The following is a 24444-nucleotide window of genomic DNA, read 5'->3' on the forward strand; positions in this document are numbered from 1 at the left end:
CTCGCATCCTGGAATGAAAACAGCTAAAGGTCAGTAATAAGTCTTGCCTAAGGCTGTGATGATATTTTCACTTTAGAGTTCTGGGTTTGCCTAGAAAGGAACTGCCAAATCCATTAGTAAAAGGAAATTCAGTACTTCTAACCTTTCGTTTTATAAGAGAATTTTCAAATGAGTCCAACAGTTAGGCAAGTGCCTCTGCTCCTCCCAATCTACCTTCTGCTCTAGACTCTCAGCTTTTCGTTGCTTCTACCACCCTACACTGACCCCTACTTGAACTCCGTGCCATTTCATTTTGGCCAAAGTGTGGACACAAACTCATTTCTCTGTTTCCCCCTTAGCACAGCTAAGACAGATTGGAACTTTCACAAAAGCTTTTCTAAATGCCAATTAAAACCAAAACAGTAAAGGAACCTAAAATACATGAAAACTCTGTGGCACATAGACTACAATTTTCTAATTTTATATGTGCCGGTGTGCATCCAGGAATTATAGAACTTGTCCTATTTTACACCCTATCTGAGACAGTTGTACTTAACCCTAAATGGCTGACAAATTTATAGCCTTCTACCTGTGTTCTGACTTACAAAGTTCTGGCTCAGCTTCCTATGGAGGAAATCATTTGAACATGCTGCTAACCTTCTAGATATCTTGACTACATTGTGGTCAAGATCAAGAGAGATGGGTTTTCACTCTGTCCCCAGGGCTTCTGCCTCCCCTCTCTACCAGCACCAGCAGGGCCTCCTTCTATGTTCTGATCCTTGTAGGCAGAAAAATTTGCCACCCCAAAATGTTCTCTATGGCATGAGGATTACTTTAGTAGACTGATTATTTTTAAGAAATAGAAGATTCAGGAAGTTTTTCTTGTTACCTCTTCCCCTTTAACTGCCTAAAAGAATTTAGATAAAGGAACTGTTCTTGGAATAGAGCTATTACCAGAGTTATCTGCAAAGAATATGGGCTAGGTGTGGTGGGAGAGATCTACTCTGTGTCTCATTATCTCTGCAAAGCCCAGCAAACATTTGTTTATCAAATGTTTGCTTTTCCGTCTCCATATAAATTGCCTTTGCCTCCTTTGAAGTCCCAAACCACTACCCCCAACATTCTCTTTTGTCTTTAGCTGAAGATGGTATGTAAATTGAGGGCTTAGGCCCTTTTGATGAGTTACTCAGTTTTCCTGTGTCTCTTCCATGTATACATGTTATTAAACGTTTGTTTGATTTTTTCTTATTGATCTGTCTCATGTCAATTTAATTCGCAGACCAGCCAGAAAAACCTAGAAGGGTAGAGGAAAATCTTTCCACCCCTACACCAGAGAAACACTATTTTAGTCAAGTGATTGATGGCCATGAAGGACTCCGTTCCTTAGGTGCGAGACTCCTATTCCCACACACCAGAAGATGCCTTCATCCTGTAGAGGTCCAATATTATAAGATACCATAAATGATTAATTAATATAGCATTCCCCTGTCCGTACAATGAGAGTGGGTGAGGAGATAGAGGCAGTTCAAGAGCTGTACTTCCCCCATAAAAATCAAATAAGTTATCCTCCACCCCTGAATTAACATTGAAAACTACCAAGTTTTTTCTGTCCCAGTAGCTTGTCATTGGGTTCATGTCATTAGAGTGTTTATTGAAGCAAAGAGGCTTGATGACTTTTCCAACACTATACTGTTTATATGAAATGACAACTACTGATTTATCTGCATAAGATTTCTATCAATAAAATTTTTCCTTTACGCTGGTCTCATGTGATCAGCTTGCCCAAACCTACACAGACCCTGAATATATTTGGTAAGGTTGCATGAGTCTTTGCAAGGACAAGATATGTGGTGATAGTTGGGAGAAACTGGGCTTGCCATGGACAAGCTCAAGTTAGAGGATTAGATATTTGGTCATTAATGTTTGTCATTATAAGTTCAGTCATTCTAACCTCATGACGAATGTCAGGAAGCTAATGAATAGGAAAAGGAACCTGCTGACTTATGGCCAGAACTTCCTCTTCTTTAAAAAGAATGGTGAATGAGCTGAAACAAAAGGCTCCACTTCTATCGTTTGGCCTCTGAAGCCCGAGAAAAGCAGGAAATGGACTTCTGACCTATTGATTCCACCGAGTTCATAAACATGAATTCAGACAAAAACAAAATGTTTTCTATTTATTGGAAAAGGAAACAGGCCTAGAAAAAAATTTTTGCTCAGCTCTTGAATGTCTAATTAAATTCAGGATTGTTTATTTGGAATAAACTATGCCTACATGAATAAAGTTATCAATTTGGAACCTTCCTGCCACCCACCTCAACCCCCTTTACCAATAAGATGTGCTCTAGCTTGTTCCTCCCTGCCCTTGTGCCTAATTTTGTTCCCGGCCTACTACTTACGCCTTCAATTTCCTTCATCCTTGCTATTTACTTCTACTACCCAACCTAAAACAAACAAACAAACCAAAACCATCACCCCTGCTTTCCCGTCAAAATAATCCAACCCTGCTCTCCAACGTCAGACTTTCCTACTAGGCCTATACCCACAGCTGACCTTGTTAGACAGGCTCAACTTGATTGCCTCTTACCTTAACAGAAACGTAGCTATCTTGATATTACTTCATGCCCAGCCTGCCTTTCCTCGTGAAATCCCCATCTTCCACTCCCACTTGTTTTTTGACGGAAGAGAAATTTCTATCCTATTGTGCCTTTCAACCCATTAATCTATTTTTATTAGAAGTCTTTCCAACCCTTGATCGTTACACTTACTAACTTCCAGAATATTAACCCACTGCCAACATGGTTTTGTTTTGTTTTGGTTTTGGTTTTTTTGGCTGCCCCACTGCACAGCATGTGGGATGCAGGATCTTAGTTTCCCAACCAGGGATTGAACCCATGCCCCCTGCAGTGGAAGCACAGAGTCCTAACCACTAGACCACCAGGGAATTCCCCCACATGGCTTTTATTGATGATATTTGCTCTCTCATTTTTATTTTCCATCCAAATTCCTGCTACTATCATTCATTTTGTGAGCTACACTTTTAAAAACATTTATGTGTCAGGTCTATTTGCATCTACTGCTTTGGCCTCTTTGACACCTTTATGCCCCAATTCCTGTTTCTCCAGCTCTGCTGATCTTCATCGGCTCTGCACTTCCCACCAGCATGTCCCCACTCTGACCCTAATCATCTCAAAACCCCTGAACTCCATTTACATATTAAACAAGTAAATGAACAGATTTGTAATTACAAAATAACAAGATTTATGAAAAGTACTAAGAGAAAATCATGGCGGGGCCCACTTTAGATTGGGAGGGTGATGAAAGTGCTCTCTGAGGAAGTGGCATTTAAGCTAATGTATGATGAATGAGGAGGAATAGCATGAATGTAGGGCCTGAGATAGAAAAGTGTTGGGTGTATCTGGGGAAAGGCCAGTGTGGCAGGAGTAAGCAAGAAAGTGGCTCCAAATGAGGTTGGAGGACTAGATAGGATTCTACTCATGCAAGATTTTGTAGACCATGTTATGGTGTTTGAAATATGTTCTAGGACTTCCCTGGTGGTGCAGTGGTTAAGAACCCACCTGCCAATGCAGGGGACACGGATTCGTGCCCTGGTCCCAGAAGATCCCACATGCCATGGAACAACTAAGCCCGTGTGCCACAACTACTGAGCCTGCGCTCTAGAGCCCTTGAGCCACAACTACTTGAGCCCACATGCCTAGAGCCTGTGCTCCACAACAAGAGAAGCCACTGCAACGAGAAGTCCTTGCACCACAACGAAGAGTAGCCCCTGCTCGCCACAACTAGAGAAAGCCCATGTGCAGCAACAAAGCCCCAACGCAGCCAAAAATAAATAAATTTATGAAATATGTTCTAGGTGCAATGGAAAGTCATTAGCAGTTTTAAGCAGATTAATAGAATAAAGTTTGCATTTTAAAAAGGTCTCTGGGTTTCTCAGTGGAAAATAAGTTAAAGAGAGCAAGAGTAGAAGTAGGAAGAACAGTTAGGAGGCTATTGTAGTTATTATAAATCAGAGATAATGATGGTTTGGACTAGAGAAATGGTGGAAGAGATAGAAATGTACTTTGGAAGTAGACTCAACAGAATATGAGACTAGATTAAATTGAGAATCTGAAAGCAGGGAAAAAATCAAGGGTGGCTCCTAAGATTCTTACTTGGGCCCTGGGCAAGTGATAATATTATATACGAACGTAGTCATGATGGGAAGGGGAGAGATTTGGTAGTGTTAACAAAATTCAACTGAGTAAATTTGTAGATCTAATTGACTTTATTCAACAATTCATGAATAGGGCAGCATCCCATCTAGTAAATAGAAAGACACTCTGAGGAGCCGTACAAAATAGAAGTCTTTTATAGTCAAAAGGGGCATGAGACAAGGACACCATAAGGAAAAGAAAGGACTATTTCAGACAAGGTCACCTTCCTTTGGGAGAAGGCAGATTACCTCACTGGTACTGACCAGGAAATTCAAGACTAACTGGTTAAAAGTCACATTCCTGGCAGGGGCTGAAAATGCAGCTAGGTTAAGTATTAAGACTTGGTTTACTGACACAGAGCTTAGCACAGCTGACTCCATTTGGGTCCTGTTGTTTCTTTTTAACAATATCTACGGGTCAGGCATGGCAGACAGAGGAGGTAAAGAACTCCTCTTGGTACACATTAAATTTGAGATGCCTATGAGATTTCCAAGTGTAGGTGTCAAGTAGGCAGTCCTGCCCACCCTCTGCCATAACTGTCCTGCATTTTCCAACTCTGGAACACTTTTAGTATCATCTATATACTTTGCACTTGGGCCCAGGCTACAGTACTCCTGAGGAAAGATCCAGAACCATGAAAATCTGACTCACTGGAAGTGTGGCAGAGAAGGCTCACTGCTCACCAAAGATCTGTAATCCTCTTTCTCAGAAACCAGTTTTAGCTATGAAGCAGCTGCTCAGACAGCTTTAAAGACAAGGGAATATGAGTATAGGTGAGGGATAATTCTTCCAGGAAGAGGTGGTTAAGATGTGAGCCTACTTTCTTTATATTCTCTCTTTCCCTCCTGACAGTTTGATGCAGATAAATAGGGTGACTTTGGAAACCACGTGTTGAAAACGATGGAGACACAAGAGCAAGGGCCCAAGTCCCCAGATCACTGCCTGGAGGAAAGCTGACCAGGAATGACCTTTTTGGAATTTACAAAATGAAGAAAGAAGCTTCAACTTATTAAACCACTGAAATTTAAGAGCTTATTTGTCATAGCCATTAGCATACCTTAACATACTTAATTAACATCCATTTCCCATTGGACTTTGATTGTTGCTTAAATATCTTTTGTATCAGGAGTTATAGTGGGACCTGATTTATATATTTTTGTAGGAACTCTGGGACATCTAGACAAACCATTTAGTCCTTTTATGGTCAATGCCATAAGAATTGATGGAAACTGAGAGTAAGGTTCCTGGATGCCTAGGTTTACTATCTACATTAAAAAATGATTAACACTGCCAAGAACATTGCTCAGAGGTAGGAGGAAATTTCAAGTTCTATCACGAGGGGGTATATCACAAATATCCCTCACTCAGACTCAGTCTGTAGGAGAATTTGGTCAAAGACAGAAGGGGCTAGATGTTTTTAGAAAGCTAGGCTCCCTTTCAGGGATCAAATGAAATATGATTGCTTAGAGGTTGAATTATCTAAATTGGACTACAAGATGTGACACTTCCTGTGGAAATGTTCATCCACTTGGAGTGAAGAGAACTGCAGATCTCAGTGGTGGGGTTGTTGATGAGAAACTGTATGCAGCAGGAACCTCTAGCAGGATGGAAACTGAGAGCTGTGACCAGAGCAGTACTGTAGTAGAATCAACATAGTGGTGACCATCCAGGAAGGAAATCGGAGCTAGCACTGGTGGGTAGTGGTCTGTGTGTAACAACAGGAAAGTAAGGCCAAGAAAAACAGCAACACAAGGAAGGTCAACCAGAACCCCCGGGTGTATTCTCCCCTGTGTCCTGACTGCCATCTTACAGTTCCTTATCAGAGATGGTCGGAGCCAATGGAAGAGGGAAAGAGAAGGGTTAGAAGGAAAACCACTTTTATGGAGCAAAAAACTAAAAATATGTGGCCGTGTTTTTTCTAGAATTGTAATATAAATCCTCTGTTTTTTTTTTTTTTTCATCTTTTCCCCCCTTTTAGAGACAGAGGTTATGCATTTTCTAGAGTCATCTGCTCGGTTTCTAAGGTTGTGTTCACAGCAGCCATCTCATGACTTCTTGTTGTAGAATGTAGAGATGGCATAGCTCCACACCTGTCACTTGACCCACCCTTGGATAACCTCCCATCCCACTTGACCTAGGTGGAAGGCATTCTGTGTAACCCCAACATATTTCTCCTCAGATTATTCCTGTCTATAACCATATTCTCATATGGCACTCTTAGCTCTTGTGGACATACTTCTCTTATTTCCCTTCTCTGTCTTCCTCTTGGGCTTTGTCCCTCCATTATACCCTGTCACTAACTACCTTTTCTTAACTTTAAAACGCTTGATGACCCGAAATCAGATTTGCTTGACTCTGGTGCCCACTCATCTATCATCCTATTTTTCTTCCTATTTACTTGCTTATTGTGCTTATTCTCTATTTTTTCTTTCCAGAATATAAATTCCACAAGGCAGCAACCTTTGTCTGCTTTTTTCACCTCATTGTAAAAGTGCAGAATACGTGGTCTATAAATATTTGTTGCTTTAGTAGCCACAACTCTATAAGGTAAATAAATTTTAAATCCTCATTTTATGAATAAGGAAATTGAGACACAAAAATGTTAGGACACGCAGCAGGTAGATGGAGGACCTATAATTTGAATTGGCAGTGGATTCCAGATTCTGTATTCTTAACATTACATTGAATGTGGCACAGCAATTTATTTAAAATTACAGTATTGTTTATTTAAAAATTATCATCAGTCATACTGACAAAGGTCAATTTTGTGGATATAGTCATCAACTATTGTTTGAAATATTTTTAGGAGTCTGTATTATTCCAGGATCTGTTCATACATTTTGTCTGATGCTGTTTAGTGAACACAGATGTGGAGAGCCCCGAAGAGAGCTTTTAAAATGAATTTTGATGTAGATTTTGAGCAGTGGGAGCTGAAGTTATACAAATGGCAAGGTGATCCCTGGAAGCAGAATGAACTATGCCTGGAAAACCTGGAATTTTGTTTTTAAGTTAGACGTGTACCACTTTGCAAAGTGCATCCCTAAGGATACATCAAACATACATTTTGTGCTAATGCCAAATGGCCAGGTATTAAAGTATAATATTTGAACAAATGGAGACAAACACTTATTATCAGTATCACGGAATGCATTTGGATGCTGCAGGAGAAAATTAGACTTTAACCCAAATCAGTTTAATAATTATTTCAAATGTATTATGAATATTTAATAGTCAAATTTTTTAAGTTTGATATTTTCATGGAGGAACAAGAATTCATCAGCACTGCCAGCTGCTCGATTGCTCCTATGCTCACTGAATCACTTCCCTGTGATACTTCGTAGGTCTTCACTTTCAACTGACCTCAGAAGAAGAGCAAGGTATTTGGGGGCTACTTCATTTTTCCTTAACAATTTCTTCTCCCCTTCATATGTCTTATAATAAGTGATTATATTCAGATTGATGATAATATATCATGAATGTTACATATGATTTAGAATTTTTCTTTTTTTGTCACATTTCAAGTGGCCAGCTTTGACATTCTCCTCTCTATTTGTTTTGGTGAATTCCTTATAGAACTTGCTCTTTAAGATGTAGTGGCCTAAATGAAATAAGATAATTCAATTCAGCTATCAAAGGTCATTTCGTTTAACACAATGAGTGCCACTGTATCAAGCAATTTTATAAAAATGATCGCTTTGATACAATCTAATCTATTATTCTGCCTTGTATTCTGCCCATATATTAATTACTTAATTTATGAGATGTTTGTTGGATAAAAAATTATGTTTCCCGTAAAGTCATCTGTGTAATGTACTCTCAATATTTATATTGACTATCAAACTATTTCTCTACTTATTTAAATGTTAAAAAAAATTTAATATACAATCAATAGCTTTAACAGTCATCAGTAATCACAGGGTGTATTTGTGATGATACCTGTATTATATATATATATTCTTCAACTGACTGATAGGATCTTAGTATAAAGCACACAAGCAGACTTTTCACCCTGAGTTACATCTAGAATACCTACCTATACTTATGAGAGAATGTTCGGTAGTGCCTATAAATCTGAATGACATTCTTTTTAGACATTACCACCACTGTTACTCTGATTATCTGTGATTAGATATGGCCTTCAGGAATGCCAGGCATTACATTGCAAGAGACATTCAGCTATCTGGCCTTCCACATGACAAAGCTGAATAGCAAATTGTGGTCAAGCACTGAGGCTACTGGGTGAATCTCTGGTAGCTACACCACTAAAATGGTATTGTAGGCTGGAGGGGTAGTTGTTCTAGTGTGAAGTCTAATGTGATGGTTTTCCTGGGACACATGGGTAAGGGTAGGCAAATGCATTCCTGGTCTGGGTGCACGTGTCACATGTTAATGTGAATTGAAGGATGTCAGTTGTAAGTACGTCACCAGAGACCCCCTGAGTTCTGCTCAGCATTTTCGAAGTGCACCCTAATTGCTTGGATTATCCCTAAATGGGTTCTGGGCAAGCAGTCATCAAATATGGCTTACCATGATCCCCTCTACTTTGGGAGAAAAAAGCAATAATAGCATTAGCGAAGGTGCCTTGGTTAGACATGCTCCCAAATAGTATTCAGAACCATTCTGTGATCTTTAGCAGCAGGAATGTTAGGTTCCACGTGGATAACCACTAATTTCTTCCACCTTCCCCACCAGGCTGGACACTAAAAATACCATCTCTTCTAATCATCCCAAGAACCCATATTACTCACAAAAGATAGAAATTGCATAGCAAGCCTTACAATGACTTTAGATTATGCTCTCATACAAATTCTGAAGTTTGGAATAGGGGCAGACCTGGGAGGATTGGGAGGACCGTGAAAAGCAGAACCCGTGAGAGAGGGAAAACATCTCCAGCAGAACCTCTGCTAATCGGTCCTCAAGTGTTGCTACCTCCTGGAGGGAGTAGGCTTGATCCTCTCTTGGTACCCCATTGTGAATACACTATGGCCACAAACTAGACCTAGTAAATGGCATGATAAAGGAACAGAGTTATAGCAAAATATCTGAGCCCTCGCCTTTGGACGACCTGGAGCAGTGATCAATCAGGCCAGTGATGGAATTTCAGGTCCCAGGAGATAGGAGCTAAGGCAAAGAACACTGATCTCCAGGGTACCAGTGATCTCATTATTAGAGACCACACAGGGATTGAGTGGCAATAAATAGAAGTATGTCCAGGGGACTCAGGAATACCTGAATTATGCTTTGCCAAATATGCCTCACCTTCCTTCCCTGCCATCACTCTATCTCCACCTCTGCTCCCTGGCCCTGGCTCCCAAATTGGGAGATATAAGGTCAGGAAATGACCTGAGCGAGGGCCTGGCCTCTCAGTTCCTCAAGCTCTGTATCTGCAGTGACATGCTCCTCACTCAGTGACATTCAGCACCCTCTCCAATGGCCATCCTAGACTTTGTCATTACCCAGAACTGTTTCACCTAAAGAATAAAGAATTCAAATATGTCATTTTGTGACCACATCCTTTTGTCTTTCCAGTTTGTTCACTCTGAATAGTCTCCTGATATTGAGATCTTTTAGCAACATCATCAACCCCTCTTCAGATAGAGAGTCAGTGGTGCACATTTCAATCTTTTATCAGTATCTTAAACTGTTTGCCCCTTTGTCCTTTCATCACACGCATCTAACAAAATCCCACGCTTAAATGAATCAGGGCTCAGTTGTTCTATGCCAACAGAGTTCTGGGGAAAAACAAAAACATAAAATTAAGCAGAATGGTACCACTATAAATTTATGACACCAACTTCACCCGGGCCTTCAACCCTGACCCTCTGGAAATTCCCTCTTCAATAAGGTTACTCTTACATTTTCTACAACATTTTTAATCCTTCTCTACCCTTCTTGAAATGCAGACCTCCCTACTTCTTCCCTCTCTTTGAGGAGGTGCGCTTACTTTTTACTTCAGTGGGAAAACAGAAGCTGTAATAAAGGATGTTTCATATACAACCAAGCAGCATCCCCACCCATTCTTTCCTTTTTCCTCCCATTAAAGGGAGATGTCCATCCTCCTATCTGAGGTTACTTTCTCTGCCTGAGCTCTGAATCTCTTCCTCTATGGCTTTATCACAGAGAAACTTGGGCTACTCTCCCATCCCAGTCTCCTCTATGCCACATCTGTCTATCAGCAATTTATCCCTTAACCTGACGTCCTGCTTCAGCTACTGCCTTCTCTTTGTCTTTACTTTCTTTAGCAGTCAAATGTAATTTTTGTTGGTCTTTGGAATTATAGTGTTTTCTATTACTATTACTTTATAAGTTTATATAAAAATTATGATTATTGTTATATATTACATATATAAACATGCTCACATTACCTAAATACAAAGTGTTAAATAAATGCTTTCTCTTCCTAACCATCTCCCAAATACATACCCCAGAGATAATCACTATAAGATTGTTTGTGTATATGTGTATGCAATATATATAGATGTATAAGAATTTCTTACACAAATGGAATCCTATGATACATGCTGTCCTGCAACATGCTTTTTTCATTTTATACATTTTAGATATCTTTCCACATCAGTGCGTATTAGTACACCTCATTCTTTTTAATAGCTGCATTTAACTTTAATGGCTTTTTTTTTTTTTTTTTTTTTTTTGCGGTATGCGGGCCTCTCACTGCTGTGGCCTCTCCCGTGCGGAGCACAGGCTCCGGACGCGCAGGCTCAGCGGCCATGGCTCACTGGCCCAGCCGCTCCGCGGCATGTGGGATCCTCCCGGACCGGGGCACGAACCCGCGTCCCCTGAATCGGCAGGCGGACTCTCAACCACTGTGCCACCAGGGAAGCCCTTTAATGGCTTTTTAATATTCACTTTTTAATATTCACATTTATTAATATCATTAATAAATGATATTAATATTCATTTAATATCCAATGATTCTGATTCTTCTCCTTCCAGACACAGAGTAGGATAGCTCTTTGTTCCCTTTAAAGGTCCCTTGAAGTGTCTTGCTTCTGCCAGTAAAATGTGCTCCGGACAGGCTCCGGACGCGCAGGCTCAGCGGCCATGGCTCACTGGCCCAGCCGCTCCGCGGCATGTGGGATCCTCCCGGACCGGGGCACGAACCCGCGTCCCCTGAATCGGCAGGCGGACTCTCAACCACTGTGCCACCAGGGAAGCCCTTTAATGGCTTTTTAATATTCACTTTTTAATATTCACATTTATTAATATCATTAATAAATGATATTAATATTCATTTAATATCCAATGATTCTGATTCTTCTCCTTCCAGACACAGAGTAGGATAGCTCTTTGTTCCCTTTAAAGGTCCCTTGAAGTGTCTTGCTTCTGCCAGTAAAATGTGCAGTCTTAACGAGCCAGCGTGATTGTCCTGTTCCTTCCCCCTACAGCAGAAGCTTCTTCTGCCTAGGTCCCAGAGTAGAGCTCCCCCTGCCAACCCAAGATGGGTATGCAGTGATAGCAAGAAATAAATCTTGTTTGTAAAGCCCCTGAAATTTGGGGATTATTTGCTATGAAAGCCAATCTAGCTCCACCCAACTTCCCTGTGGTCCAAGGCAGGGCCACATCAAGTTCTTGCAGCTGCTTCTATTTTTATAAAGGATTTTAAAAATTGAGTTATAATTAACATACAATATTATATTAGTTTCATGTGTGCAACATAGTGATTTAATGCTTTTATAAATTATGAAATGATCAATAAGACCAGTTACGATCCATCATCATACAAAGTTATTACCCTTCTACTCTGTCATCTTGAGCTAATCTCTCTATAATTGTTATTTTGAGACAGCCTTATCTCCCTCATTGTCCTCCCCCTGAACCACTGCTCTCCCAGGGTATTGCATGTAGCATCTATGAAACCCTTCTTGTTTCCTACTTCCTTGCTTGGCCTGATTTGTTAGGACCATGGAGAAGTCTGCACTCTCACTGTGGCATTTCTCTCACACCCTTACAGAGAGAAGCTCTTGGTATCAGAGGGTATGCAGCAGCATTAGGAGAACGAGCCTTCTGTCACCCTTCCTTTCCATCCCCACTCAAGTCCTGAGTTGGGGTTTACTCTCATGTGTTGGAAAGAATGCATCGGGTGAGTACTTCAGCCTCTTCCTCCAAGGTCTCTGTCATTTTTCCTTGAGTAGTCTATCACAAAGGCCAGATCAAGGGCCACCTCATCAAAACAACAAAAAGTGAATTACTTCATGTGTCAAAGACTAGGTCAGTCATTTGTAAGCTGAATCTGTCCCACATATAATAAGCCCTGCAACATGTCTGGGGTTGACAAATTGACATAACTGCCAAGTTGATAACTTTAATCCTTTCTGTGGCTTAGCTTAACAAACTGCAAGCACATTAGAAGAGTATTTTGATTGGCTTTTTCTGCAAAACAATCCCAAAATGTAGTTGCCTAAAACAACTATATATAAGCAAGGATTCTTCTGGGCAGTTTTTCTGGTACGGCCAAAGCTCAGCTGATTTCAGTTAGACTAGCTCCCATGTGCCTGTGGTCAGTTGGTGAGTTGGCTGGAGACTGACTAGTTGCCATGGCCTCACATGTCTGCTATCAGCTGAGGCAAAGAAGCATATATCTTACATCAGGCAGCAAGTTAGCCTGGACTTATTCACCCAGTGGTGGACATAGGGTTCCAAGAACAGCAACAGGGGGATCCTAATGCACAAAGTGATTTGCAAGCCTCTGCTTATATCATATTTGCTATTTTTTGTCCCATTGGCCAAAGCAAATGACAAAGCAGCTCAGACTCAAGGGATGAAGAAAGCCTGTACCTCCAATGGGAGGAATTATTAAAGATATAGATACAAGGACAGAAAACACCTGTGGCCATTTTTTGCCATCTGCCACAAGAGGCTTCCTCTAAATAGCCGTCTGATCAGAGGTGGTGTACTCACTCAATATACTCATCCCACTCCTACCAGGACCCTTCAGAAGCCTGAGTCATGTCCTGCAACATCTCTAGTTCCCCAAATCTGCACTGGTGTCTATAGCACAAAACAGCTGTTCTGTATGGCTTGGGATAAAAGTCTGTCACTTTTGTACAAAATTATAGAAATGGTTTCCGAATCAGAAACTCGATATTTAAAATCTGGGTAACACACCATTACTGTGTGAATTTTCAAGAGGTGGAGGAATTAGAGCATTGAGTTATTTTAATCTCGATTACTCCTTAACTTCAAGTATTAGCATTCCTGTAATATTCCCTAACTTACTCACAGGTAAACATACTCCTCTCTTGTACCTGGCTTTGTATTCTTGCAATTTTCTTCTTTATGGATTCCAGATTCTAAGGTATACTTAAAAAAGGTCAAATACAATCACTAGAATTATGAAAACACAAACATATTTTATTTTAATATTTATTAACATCCACATTGTAGAAAATCTGGAATTGCTTTGTATAATATGACAGTTATTAGCTATATATATATATATATATATATATATATACTGCATTTTGAAGATATGGTATGAAAAAAAGAATGTTAAATATAACACTAATAACTTTTACATTGATTAAATGTCAAAATGAGAATATTTCAAAAACTTGGGTTAAATAAAATATATTATTGAAATTAATTTCAAATTTTTACTTTTTAAATGTAGCTAGTGAAAATTACACAGTTTTACCTCTCAGAATTTATTCCAGAAATTTACAGAAAAATAAAGTTTAAATGGTTATATTAATATCAGACAAATTATATTTGAATGTATTTGAGAACAAAGAACATAATGAAAGATAAAGAAGTTTATTGCATAATAATAAAAGAATCAATTTATCAAGAATACATACAAATTCTAAACATTTATGCCCCTACTAACAGTACTTCAAAATACATGAAGCAAAAACTAAAAGCTTCAAGGAATAATAGACAAACCTACAATGAGAATTTTGATACACCTTCTTCCAATAAGTGATAGAAAAAATAGACAACAAATCAGCAAGGAAAGAGAAGACTGGAACCATATTAGCAACCAACTTTACCTAACTGACATTTATAGGAAATGCCTCTCAGCAGCAAAACACACAATCTTTACAAGAACACATGGAACATTTAGCAAGTGTCACATTCTAAGCCATAAATTATGTATCAGTAAAATTGATAAATCCAAGGCAGACTGGTCAGGAAGCAAAAAGAGAGATGATGTGAGTTATCAGCATCAGAAATGAGCATCACTACAGATTCTACAGCTATTCAAAGGATAATAAGAAAGACCCAACTGTAAAAGTTAGTAAGGTAAAAGATACTGTATTTTGTGCAAGTGTGACAAGAACTCTCTTGCATAGTGAAGTATGTTGATACTGCAACTTCTTTCTTGAGTGTGTATCCAAGAGAAAGCCTCAAGAAATTTTCTCTTTGTTTCTTTGTCACTCCAGTTTTTCAATCTCCAAAGACACTTTATGTAACTCCAGGAATGCTTTTGAGTCCTGGGGACTTGAAATACACTGTATGAGTTTTTGGCCTTTCAAGACTATCTCACAATCTTCAGTGCCTACCTGAAAGAAGAAACCAAAAGTGTGATTTCAGAAAGTTTCCCCATTCTTGTAAAGGGTGTGCTTCTTCAGGAAGTCTTGTGGCAGAAGGAAGACTGGAAGATGAAGGATAACCCCGGGACTTATTGATGGGCAGGAAACTCCAGAAAAATACTTTGGATCCTAGCAAAATATTTCCCTGAGAGGTGAATCCATATCTGTATTTAAGTAATAATCAGTATCAGTGTCAAGCATAGAGTGTAAGCAGCAAGGGAATCCCAAAAAAACATCCAAAAGAGCAACGAGTATGTTAGTTCTGCTGACCAACCAGAAATGGAGCAAAAGCACATCATTTATTGGAGAAAAAACCAAAGGCTAGATATCTGGTGAATAAGACTCTCATGTTCACATACCTGGAAGGACCCGTTATAAGGTGGAAAGAGCCAGTAACCACTTTATAAATTAACCCCACAACTGAGATGGTCCTTTAGGACATATTATTTCTTTCCTATTTTATGAGCCATCCTATTTTCCTATCATTTATTTTGAGGTGTCATATGACATAAAATTCGTTGAATATTATTCACCTTCTCACACTTGGGCACATCCAGACTCCGAGATTTTTTTCTCTGAGCAAGAGATATTCTGAGAACCAACCATCTGATAGCCAGGGTCACACTTGATGGTGACAGTTTCAGGGCTGATCCTTCTCCACAGACAGCTTTCCATTTATTATTTCTGGTTTTAGGCACAGAGCTGTAATCAAGACACATTTTCTTAGCATCTTGAGTGTCTCAGAGAGAACACATTTTAACACTGATAATATCATTAAAAAGGGGTTAAAAATATTGCTGAATTCTATCTTTTCTTTCTACACTATTGATCCACTACGGCTACTACTTCTACCAACGCTGGCAACTATCTGAGCTCTGGCTGCAGTCACCTACATGCCAAACACATTACACACATTATTTCATGTAAGCTTTCAGCAACTCTGTGAAGGAGGCACCATGGCTATCTCCATCTTAGAGATGAGGCAACTGAGACACAGAGTAGCTTAATGCTTTGCCCCAAGTCGCACAGCAGCTTTTAAGTGGCAGAGCCAGAGTGAAAACCCAGGGGTTGTTCTGAGCTCTTTATTTCTGCACTAAAGGACCCCTCTTCTGGCCTCAGTTTTCCCCTTTGTAAAATGAAAACAGTGACAGCAACTCAGCTCCTGGAGTTATCCTGAGTGAAATGATGTAAGTAACCTTTAGGAACATTTTCCTTATTCTGCTATAATAGCTGCTCTCCCAATAAAGAGGTCAACCCCATCAGTCAACTCTCTCATGAAAGGTTCCAGGCTGGATAAGAATCTGAGGGTGCTCTTTCTTGGATATTTGGAATTAAACCACAGTGGACCTCACTCAGGCTCAAGCACATGCTCATGACAACTCTACCTCTGCCTGGGAGGATGCTTTCTCTCAGAATCACTTCTGAACCGCTCCACAGTTGTTCTATCAGCTTAGTGCTATTCTGTCCCAGGGAACTGGGATTACCTTTACCCTGAGGAGCCAGTGATGACCATTGTAAAAGAGTGCAGGACATTTTAGCCTCTCCAACCAGAATATATCCTTTCTGACATTCATACTCGACCACAGCATTGAAGAATTTTTGTTCACTAGTATATCTAAAGTGTCCATGTTTAATTCCACATGATGAACTGCAACCTTCGATGGTGAAAGAGAGAGAGAAGAAGAGAGAGTGTTTTTTTTGACTCATTAAACAAAACAGCATTCAACTGAGGTGATCTATTGGAAGACTTTCATCCTTCCCAATCAATTTCATTGCCCATAAGATAACTTGGAATAATTCACAAAGTAGGAGTGTGCCCTTCTATTACCATGTGCCTGGAAATTAAGGAAAGTGGGTATATGTATGGGTATATGGGGGAAAGAGAACTGACTCCTCACCTTGTATAGAACTATTTTTTCAATAAATTTAAATATTTAATGGAATGTGTGTATAAGCATTTACTATAGTGTGTCAGGCCATACTTTAACTCATTTAATTCTCCTAAACAACCTTATGAGGTAGGCATTATTATTATCCGTGTTTTATAGATGAGGAAACACAAAGAGGTGAAGTAGCTTGACCAAGGCCACACAATGAGGGAGGGGCTGAGTCAGTGCAGTTCTGCTCCACACAGACCATGCTCTTGGCAATATGCTGCCTCAGTTGAGAGAATGGGCTACTTGGGGACCGTGGAGGACCTTCCGTAATAAAGCTTAGAGTCAGCAATGGAGGAGTCTTTTTTTTTTTTAACTTAAGTTACTAAAGAAACATTTGTGATCAAGAGACATTGTTCTGTGAAAACTTACAAGGGCTGTGCAAATCCAGAAACCTCAAGTACCTCCTTATCCACGAATCCCAAGAGTACTCTGTGTTTTTGATTTTTTTTTTGAATTTTTATAGAAGAGAATCTTAGAAAACTGTTTTTAAATTACTTGGATAATGAAATAAGAATTAGTCAATATTAAAGACATTATATCAAATTTCATAAAACCTTGTTGGAGAATTTTCATACATTGGTAAATACAGATAATTTTAAGGAAAGAGATTTTAGGGAAGATGTCTTATTGGGACTGGAAAAACTTTCATAGTTTTGCATCTTCTATAAATAAAAGATTAAAGCCATATAGTAACCCTGGGATTTTCTCACTGAAACATTTTCCTGGATTTTCTCATTGAAAACTCATGCTCAGAAATCATTCTCCCGTCTGCCCTGTGTTCCCACGTCTGTATCTTTACTTACGTAGTCTTTTCTCCTGACCATCCCTTTGATCCTCCTCCCCATCTAATTCAGTTCCCTCCTTTTTTGTTCTTTGTGATGTTCTTGGACCCAATTTAAATGGGGGGGTTCCCCACACTTCCAACAAGCAATTCTTCAGACACTAGCTGGGTGTCTTACAATTTAACTCAATTCTGACACTATCTACCCAGAGATAGTGTCAGACCCCACAAGTTAAGGGTACAGTCCTACCAGACTTCTTCCCCCAATACCCGCTTCAGACACCAGTCACAAGCCCAGGTTATCACCTGTCCTTCTGACTGGCTGGCTATAGATTAGAGGTTCCAACAGCCTCCTCCTTGGACTTCAGAAGCCAGTCTCAAGTTTAGGTTGTTACCTGCATTTCTAACCCACTGGCTATAAATCAGAGTTTCCCACAACCCCCTCCTTGGGTTCAATTAATTTGCTAGAGCAGCTCACAGAAATCAGAGAAATATTTTACTTACTAGATTCAGGAACAGCCAAATGGAAGAGATGCAGAGGGCAAGGTGTGTGGGAGGGGCACAGAGCTTCCATGCCCTCTCCAGGCGCCACTCTCCCTGCACCTCCACGTATTCACCAATACAGAAGCTCTCTGAATCCCATCTTTTTGGGGTTTTATGGAGGCTTTATTACATAGGCATGATTACTTAAATCAATTTCCATTAGCAATTGATTCAACCTCCAGCCACCATCCTTAGGTGGTGTCCCAAAGTTAGGTCATTAATATAACAAAAGACACCTTTGTTGTCCTCATTACTTAGGATATTATCAGGGTTTTGGGAGCTGTGAGCCAGGAACCATGGATGAAGACCAAATACATATTTTCTGAATGACCAAAAAATATTTTTTTCTTATAAATCCCATTATTGTACCTGTGAACATACCTGACTACCCCTGGCACACAACATATAAATCACATTATTGTACCTGTGAACATACCTGACTACCCCTGGCACACAACAATCTTTGGTTTCTCTGAACTGTATAACTCTTGTCAGTAATAACAGGAGTATCTATCTATGTACTGTGTTAAGCACTTCACTTAAAATATTCCATTTAATTATGAAAACAATAACTTATTTGTGTCGTTATCATCCTCATTTACAGATGAAGAAACAGACTAACTTAATCAATAAAGTATAAGTAGAAAGACTAAGCAAATAAATCACACAAGGTCATTCAATGAATGAAGTATGTCAGGTATGCCTCCAAAATCTGTGCTCTTAATGACATTCTATTTTCTGTCTCACTGATGTGGCAGTTATATTGTGGTGTGTGTGTGTGTGTGTGTGTGTGTGTGTGTCTGTGTCAGCAGATAGATAAATAGATGGACAGATCTGTATCTGTGTCAACAGATAGGTAAATTGATGGACAGATCTTTATTTTAACTTTTGCATCTTGAGAGCAGGGAGCACATTTCATACCTCTCCATGCCACAGACATGTTCCTCTGAAAAGGGTAGTTCCAAAATACATATTTGTGTGAAGGTGATGTTGTTACTTATACAGAAAGTCTAGAGCTCAAGTATGGCCTTTTCTGAGCCTCATATGAAATCAATTAACACAATAGACATAAGATAGTTGTTCTTATGTCTAAACTCCATGGAGAACATAAGGAGCACACTTGCATCTCGTTAGGATACTAAGGCATAACATATAAAGAGTTAAGTCAAAATACCAGGCAGAGTATGGCAAATGTCAAAAGAAAGCAGAAAATATGTACTATAGGAAGAGAGAGAAAGAATACCATGAGTTAAATATGCCAGGAAAATGCCTCCTAGGGAGAGGAATTGGAATTGGATTAGGTAACTGCACTGGTGGGAGGCATTTTATATTGGGGGAGAATTATGTTAGCAAGGGTAAGAGGGAGAAAAATACATGGAAATATTTATGGTTAGTTAATAGGCTAATTTGTCTAGAGACTCATATGCGGGAGAAGTGTGAGAGACTATAAAGTTGGGATCCGAGTATGACAGGTTTTAAACAACAGACTGAGTTAAAGACATAATTCCATAAAAAATCAAGGAATTATTAAGGGAATGAAAAGGAAGGAGTTTATCCAAAAAATAATTGAGTAGTTCACAAGATTTCTTGACAAATGATATGAGGCATTTCTTCACTGACTTAGTCAAAATGGAAAAAGAAATTCAAAGATGAACATGGAAGATTGGTAGAATAAATACACCACACACAGACACACACACGAGAATGTGATTAGTTACTAAATAAGTAAAAAAATCATCAGGTCCAATTCTCAGTCAAACACTTGAAGAAGTTTATAATCCTATATTGACTCTTTTGCCTAACTTTCAGCCTTTTCTATATTTTGATCTTTTTGCAGAAGAAACCTCCAAAATAAAGGTACCTCCATATCCTCCTTAGAAATTAACTCAGATTTTAAAAATCATATTAAAAAAAAGGAAGGGATCTATATGTTAAAAGAGACTTAAGAGATGTATCAAACAATTGTGATGTGTAGACCATATTTGGATTCTAATTTGAACAAATAAACAGTTACAAAAACATTTATAAATAAGACAATCAGGAAAAGTTGAACACTAGATACTTGATATTATAGAATTATTAATTTTATATATGGTAATGGTTTGTGATTATTTTTTAAAAAGAATGCTTTTAAAGATACATACTAAAATCTTCAGAAGTAAAAGGATTTCCTTCTAAATAGCTTAGAGTGGGCAAAATGGATGTGAATATGGATAAAACAAGAATGGCCCTGAGTTGAAAATTGCTGAAGCTGGGTAATAAGTATACGGAGTTTTGTATATGTTTTAAATTATCCATAGGAAAAAAAGAAATCATATTTTCTAATTAAAAAAATCACCTTTAATGCATGGATATTCATTTATATAAAATATAAAAATGTTCTAGTCACATTTCCCCATGGAGTCCTACAGATATTATCAAATCTTCTCAATGCTGATTAATTTATGAACATCACCAAACTGCAAAAAATAAAACTTTACATTTATCAAATATCATTTACAGAGAGCTTTTTTACATATAACTTACAACTTTAGACTCTAGTTAATTTTCTCAGAACTATTGGTAACAGTTCATTTCACTTTTGCTTAATAGATAGTAAAACTATGACAATTGATTAGAAATAAAAAATCACTGAGGATAATAAACTAATTTAAAAATTATAAGCATTTGTGAGCTCATATTTATATATAAGAAAGTGAAGTTACTTGCAATTCATTCTCTTTTTTTTAATTGAAGGATAATCGACCTCAACATTATGTTAGTTCCAGGTGCACAACGTATTTCTTTATATTACAAAATGCTCACCATGATAAATCTAGTTACCATCTGTCACCATACAAGGTTATTACAATATCGTTGACTATATTCCCCATGCTGTACATTTCATCCCCACAATTCATTATCTGTTTACTAGAGCAGACCCCGAGGAATTCATACAAAACAGCTGTTTTGCTTTTCTCTAGTAATAATAATAGTATAAACCTAAAAGTATTAAAACGCTTTGCCAAGAGGAAGGGTATATGGGGTTATATGTATGCATATAGCTGATTCACTTTGTTGTACAGCAGAAACTAACACAACACTGTAAAGCAATTATACTCCAATAAAGACGTATAAAAAATGTCATCTCTTTTATACAATTATGCTTTGTCAGGGACTATTTATAGCACTGTGAAAATTAGAGAACATAGTATTCCTTTTGACTTTCAGAAAAATTGTTAAGCATCAAATTGCATGTCAAGGGAAAAATGATCTCATGGAAAAATTAACAGGTCACACTATTTTCCACTGCCTCCTCACAGCCCCCACTCCCAAATACATAGAGGAGAGGTAGTCATTACCCTCCAATAAAATAAAACTAGCATCAAAACTAAAACCATGCCTTACCTCCTTTGATGCAATAAGTACACTGCTGAAAGGGGGACATTTTAAATACGTTGAAAGAACCAGAGAATTTGCTTTCCAAATGGAAACTCGTGGTAAATGCTTTCTGAAAGAAATGAGGATTATGGAGGTGGCTATCCAGAACCTGATATGTGTGGGTTATTAACTGGGATTTTCTCATACTGCCTGTCCTTAAAGCTGGGGTCACCTCTAAAAAGGCCAAGTCTATTCTATGACCTCAAAATCTCTGTTTATCTATGAACATTCTCTGCAGATATTTTCTCCTCCTTAGCTGTCATTTATGTGATTTTCAGAAACAGTAAAATTTTCATCTTACCAGGAAATTGAAAATATACTGAACCAAAGTAAGAACAAATGTCTCTGTCTGGGACCATCCATTTAAACGTCAAGAGCGTACTCCACACTATAGCAAATGTATGAAGGAAGAAAGGCAAACTCAAGCTTTGAGAATCCTCAAGTAAGGAAGAAGTTTCTTTTAAAAATGTAGCTAAGGCAATGGGTAAATATTACAGACTTGCTCATATTCCTTAAGTACTGAGAAAACAAAGGATATCGAGACTTTCTCTAATATGAATTTTAAGAAGTTTTGTGCAAGAAGTAAAAGAAGTTTCTCCTGGAGACCTGGAAGATCCTGCATCCAAGGAAGGTTGAGATCAGGTGCTGGGGTGATTTATTGTGTGGAAAGAGCACCTGTGAAATTGTTGGCACTAATCCTAGAATCTGGAAGCTGAATCTCTCCCATGAATCCTGATTCAAATATGTGAATGCTTATGGTGGCTTTGTTTGTAATCTTGCAGTTGTAAGAACTGCAAACAACCAAACAACCAAAACGTCCTTCAGTCTGTGGTTCAGAATAATTCTCATTAATAAAAAGGAATGAACTATTGATACACATAACAGTATGGTTGAATCCCAAATGCGTTCCGTCTAGTCCAAAGGCTATATACTGTATGATTCCATTTATATGGCATTCTGAAAAAGCAAAACTTCAGGGACAGGAAACAGATTTGTGGTTGTCAGAGGTTGGGGCTGAGGGAAGGGATTGACTATAAAGGAGCATGGGAGAACTTTTTGGGGTAATGCAACTGTTCTATATTCTGATTGTAGTGGTAGTTATATAATTGTATGCATTTGTCAAATCTTGAAAAACGGTATAGTAAAAAAAAGTGAATTTTACTGCGTGTAAATTATATCTTAATAAAAACAGTAACAACCTACTCCATTAAAAATGAAATGATAAATAAGCTAAAAAAATAAAATGCTTTGAAAATATTTTGGAATTCAATTGTTCCATTAATAAAATGGAAGTCAATAAACAATTTATTATACCATTGATAAAGCAATTTGTTAATTGAAATTAACATTAATAAAACAAATTATTATACCTTCCGCAAAGTAGTGTAAATTACTTCAATTTGATCATACTTTTAAAATTCTTTTTTTAATTTTTTTATACAGCAGGTTCTTACTAGTCATCAATTTTATACACATCATTGTATACATGTCAATCCCAATCACCCAATTCATCACACCTCCACCCCCACCCCCTCATGGCTTTCCCGTCTTGGTGTCCATACGTTTGTTCTCTACATCTGTGTCTCAATTTCTGCCCTGCAAACCGGTTCATCTGTACCATTTTTCTAGGTTCCACATATATGTGTTAATATACGATATTTGTTTTTCTCTTTCTGACTTACTTCACTCTGTGTGACAGTCTCTAGATCCATCCACGTCTCAACAAATGACCTAATTTTGTTCCTTTTTATGGCTGAGTAATATTCCATTGTATATATGTACCACATCTTCTTTATCCATTCATCTGTTGATGGGCATTTAGGTTGCTTCCATGACCTGGCTATTGTAAATAGTGCTGCATTGAACATTGGGGTGCATGTGTCTTTTTGAACTATGGTTTTCTCTGGGTATATGCCCACTAGTGGGATTGCTGGGTCATATGGTAATTCTATATTTAGTTCTCTAAGGAACCTCCATACTGTTCTCCAAGTGGCTGTATCAATTTACACTCCCACCAACGGTACAGGAGGGTTCCCTTTTCTCCACACCCTCTCCAGCATTTGTTGTTTATAGATTTTCTGATCATGCCCATTCTAGTTGGTGTGAAGTGATACCTCATTGTAGTTTTGATTTGCATTTCTCTAATAATTAGTGATGTTGAGCGGCTTTTCATGTGCTTCTTTGCCATCTGTATGTCCTCTTTGGAGAAATGTCTATTTAGGTTTTCTGCCCATTTTTGGATTGGGTTGTTTCTTTCTTTAATATTGAGCTGCATGAGCTGTTTATATATTTTGGAGATTAATGCTTTGTCCGTTGATTTGTTTGCAAATATTTTCTCCCATTCTGAGGAATGAGTACATTTGCAATTGACTGTTCTAAACTACCGTCTCTCCATTAACTGAGAACTTCTCTAATTGCTTTCCTGGGGCCCTGAGAACCAGCAACTACTTTACTCACCATGTGGGCTGGCGGGGCAGAGGAGCATGGTCAGAATCCCAAGGAGGTACAGAACTGGGGACTTGCTCCCTAAAAAAGGTCTCATGGTAAGTGTTGACAACCAATCGTGCACCAACCGAAGCTCAACAATCTCAGATGTCACCCAAAATATCTGGAAGGAAGAGAGTGAACTAGCAGCAGCACTCTCCAAACTGGAGTTCAGTTGGCATAACAGTCAGCAAAACCCCAGGGTAAAATACAGGTCAATACTGAACTCTGAGTTCGGAAGAAACTGAGCAGAAGAGGGCAGAATTAGGGCTGAGTCAAAGTGCACTAGAAACCTCAATGCTGCTGACTTTTTAAAAAATGCACAACGTGAGAATTGTGAGTTAAATTTTATTGGGGGCAAAATGAGGACTGTAGCCTGGGAGACAGCATTTCAGATAGCTCTGAGAAACTGCTTGAAAGAGGTGGGGGGGAAGGTCAGTATATATGTGATTTTGGTGAAGAGGGAATACATGCAATCAAACACATATTTTTGCAGAAGGTCTTGTGAGGGTTACTGCTAGTCACGAGGAGCAGAT

This window comes from Delphinus delphis, chromosome 1 (assembly GCF_949987515.2).
Source record: "Delphinus delphis chromosome 1, mDelDel1.2, whole genome shotgun sequence".
In the NCBI taxonomy this organism is placed as follows: Eukaryota; Metazoa; Chordata; class Mammalia; order Artiodactyla; family Delphinidae; genus Delphinus; species Delphinus delphis.